Below are 4,088 nucleotides of genomic sequence, written 5' to 3'. Positions count from 1 at the left end.
CATCAGAAAGATAACCTCCCCAAATCTTATAAACCTAACAGAGAAAGGCAAAGTGCCCCATCTTTAGACTCCACTCCAGACAAATGTCTTTTCATTTTTCTTTTATAGTTTGTTTGTTTTTGTTTTTGTCCCATTTATGTTGAAAGAAAAGACATCACAGGTGCCATCTGTCCAGCTGCATCACCTCTAGAACATTGCCTGGAGAGATCATAGAGGACTGCTATATCCCAAGGATTAACTAACTCTCCCATAGTTTCATTTCGTGCCTTACCTTTTCAGTACACAATGCATGCTGTTAGGGATTACCAGAGAAGAAATTCACAGCAGAAACAGCCAAGGAGACAATCTTGCCTTCACTTGAGTCCCACACAGGATGAGAGAGGTAATCAGAGGCGTTACAGCCTCTTAGACATGTGTAGACCATTGAATTAATTACACAGTTCTGCTTTCTCCTTTGTGTCTGGAAATCAAATCCAAAAGAGCTACAAAGTCTTTGGAGAGGACACCACTAGGTCACTAGCCAGATTCACATTTTATATCATAAGGATTGATTTTTTTTTTTTTTTTTTAACCTAGGATTGCATAAGGAGACCATTGAAACCTACATAATTGTTACATTTGGACAGATTTTCAGCATTGTAAAGACCACGAAACCCCATCTGGCCCCCTGTAGGGTCTTGTTATTGCGGTCAGGTAGCTAAATAAATGTGTAATCTGTAACTGCTGGCGTAAATTACCTATTTCGCAGCCTTCTCCAGAGCATGAACAAAATCAGAGAGAGCCATAGAAATTCTTCTTTGTAATACCATTTACTGTGGGCAAATTGATGAAACAGCCTATGTAGCTCTTTCATTAAGCAAGTGACCCCTGAAGGGGAATGCACAGCAGCTGGAATTATTCAGCCAATCACGGCAAGCAGGTGTAGATGTGACCTACTGGATTCGCAGCTCAACTTCACAGACTTTACAGCTGGGTTAAACTCTTGCTGTTTTCTCAAAGCTTGGGCCTGTGTCAGCAGCAGCCGCAGCAGCAACAGCATCGCCAGGGAGCGTTTTAGAACACAGATCCTTGGGCCTCACCCCGGACCCACCCAAACAGAATCTGCATTTAAAGATCCCCAAGTGATTCATGTGCACAATGAAGACTGAGAAGCATTGGTTTAAAGATGTGATACTGAGATGACCAAAAACTGCCCCCAAAGCTATCTGAGGTCTAAGTTCACCACAGAGACATGAGGAAGAAGGATATATGTAGTATATTTGTTTACACGGGCTCCGGAATCAGAAAAAAAGGGATACAAACACTGGATCAACCTTTACCAGTTCTACGTCCTTGGGTAAGTTGTCAGTCTCTTTACTTTCAGGTCCCTTACCTCTAAAGTGGGACAATAATATTACTTTCTTCATAGGATTGCAATTTTCTTGCTAAGCTCAGAGCAGGTCGCCCATAAGCCCTCAATATCAGTTCTCTTATGATTCAAAGGTATAGATACTGACGGCATAATCTGGGAAAGAATAATTGAGTCCAACTACCTCTGCTGCAGACCTTGATTATCCCTTGATTATAAATACTGCTGCAGGGTTCTGTGCTTGCTCTGCTTGCCTCCTCCTGGCTCAGTTCTCTGCAGGAAAACGTGGATCCTCCAATGTCAGATTCTAATACATTTCTCAGTTCCACTGATATTGGGAAAGAGACCACTTTTTACAACATGCTAAGGTCTTAGATGCTGAACAAAGTAAGATAAAGAAAATGTATAGGGATCCTTTCCATGCCAATAGCACTCACGCAAACATGGTGAATGTTCCTAAAACCCACCGGACTTTCTGTAAGAAGTGGGGCAAGTACCAACCCCACAAAGTAACACAGTACAAGAAGGGCAAGGATTCTCTGTAGGCCTAGGGAAAGTGGCATTCTAACAGGAAGCAGAGTGGCTATGGTGGGCAGACTAAGTTGATTTTCTGGAAAAAGGCTAAAACTACAAAGATTGTGCTAAGGTTTGAGTGTATGGAACCCAACTGCAGATCTAAGAGAATGCTGGCTATTAACATATGCAAGCATTTTGAACTGGGAGGAAATAAGAGAAAGGTCCAAGTGATCCAGTTCTAAGTGTCATCTTTTGTTTTATTACTGTATTAGTCCGTTTTCACACTGATGATAAAGATATATCTGAGACTGGGCAATTTACAAAAGAAAAGTTTAATTGAACTCACAGTTCCACGTGGCTGGGGAGGCCTCATGATCATGGTGGAAGGTAAGGGAGATAAGGATATGTATAATGGGTATAAACATACAGTTAAACAGAAAAAAATAAGTTACAATGTTTGATGGCAGAGTAGGATGACTAGAGTTGACAGCAATATATTGTATATTTCAAAATAGCTAAGAGGGGACTGCAAGTGTTTCCAACACATAAAAACAATAAATACTTGAAGTGATGGATATTCAAACAACCTGATTTGATGATTATACATTCTATGCATATAACAAAATACTACACATACCCCATAAAAATGTACAAACATAGGTCAATAAAAAAGTGAGAGAAGGGCCAGATAGGTGCAGTGGCTCACGCCTGTAATCCCAGCACTTTGGGAGTCCGAGGCAGGTGGATCACTACGTCAGGCATTGGAGACCATCCTGGCCAACATAGTGAAACTGTCTCTACTAAAAAAAAAAAAATAGAAAAATTAGCTGGGCATGGTGGTGGGCACCTGTAATCCCAGCTACTCGGGAGGCTGAGGCAGGAGAATCACCTGAACCTAGGAGGCAGAGGTTGCAGTAAGCCAAGATCACGCCACTGCACTCCAGCACAGGCAACAGTGCAAGACTCGGTCTCAAAAAAAAAAAAAAAAAAAAAGGTGAGAGAAGACATTTATTATAGCACAAATAACTGACAAATGACTATGAATATGTAAGGAAGTTTTATAAATCAATAATAAAATATAACCTATTTTTAATTGGCAAAATACTTAAATATCAACTTCATAAAAGAGAATACTAAAAATGCCATAAACATGAAAAGGTGCTCAAGCTCATTCATCATTAAGGGAATGCAAATTAAAAAGACAATGAGATACCATTATATTTTACTAGAATTGTGAAAATTTAAAAGACTGAGAACTTCAAGTGTTGCCAAAGATGTGGTACATTTTGAGGACTCCTTCACAGCTGCTAGAAGTACAAATTGAAATTACTGCCTTAAAAAATTATTTAGTGTTACATACTAAAGTTTAATATGCCTATACACTACGATTCTACTTCTGGTTAAATATAAATTTAGAAATAAAATGAAAATATACTGTATAATATGTATATAAAATATGTGCACTTTTGGACCAAAATGCTTGCAAAAGAATTTTTATAGCAGTGTTTTTCATAATAGGCAAAATTTGGAATTTGAATATGGCTCAAAGTCCATCAAGTCTAAATATATCAATAAATCATGATATATATTTATACAGTCGAGTACTTTACATACAACAATGAAAATCAACATTTCACAGTTAGTTATACGCAGAAACATGGATGAAGCTCACAAAGAAACTGAATGAGAAAAAAAAAGCCAATGCAATAGGCTGTTTTATATACAGGGGTTACCTATAGGGTAGAAATTTGCCTTTTCAGAAAAAGGGAAGAATGATGACCAGGAAGACCAAAAGGTAACTTTTAAGGTTCTGGCATCCCATGTCTTTACCTAGTGGGAATTATATAGGTGTACTCATGTTCTGATAGTAAATATGTGAGATTTTCCTGCATGTGTTATACTGCAGTAAAAACTTAAAACATACGGGGTTATTTAGTGGCTATAGAATCTCGGTTTGGGAAGATGAAAAATTTCTTGAGATAGATAGTGGCAATGATTGCACAACAATGTCAATGTACTTAATGTCCCTGATCTGTACACTAAAACATGGTTAAAATAGTAAATTTTAAATTATGCATATTTTTATCACAATAACAAACTTTAAAAATAAAATAAATGCAAATGAAATCATGTAAGAAGAAAAGCTGTAAGATGACTCATGAACAGAGCATTGGTTAAAGCACAGGGGAGAGTACATAAACAGGCTTAGGTACCCCAGCAGACA

General features: G+C 38.1%; 1 pseudogene; it reads left to right on the top strand.

Annotated features, from left to right (window-relative positions):
• The first annotated feature begins 1,791 nt into the window (after positions 1-1,791).
• Positions 1,792-2,106, top strand: LOC105527871 (annotated as a pseudogene).
• The last annotated feature ends 1,982 nt before the right edge of the window (positions 2,107-4,088 follow it).

This window comes from Mandrillus leucophaeus, unplaced genomic scaffold (genome assembly GCF_000951045.1).
Source record: "Mandrillus leucophaeus isolate KB7577 unplaced genomic scaffold, Mleu.le_1.0 Scaffold695, whole genome shotgun sequence".
Lineage (NCBI taxonomy): Eukaryota > Metazoa > Chordata > Mammalia > Primates > Cercopithecidae > Mandrillus > Mandrillus leucophaeus.
The sequence above is the reverse complement of the archived record's forward strand: the minus strand, read 5'-3'. Positions and strand labels throughout refer to the sequence as shown.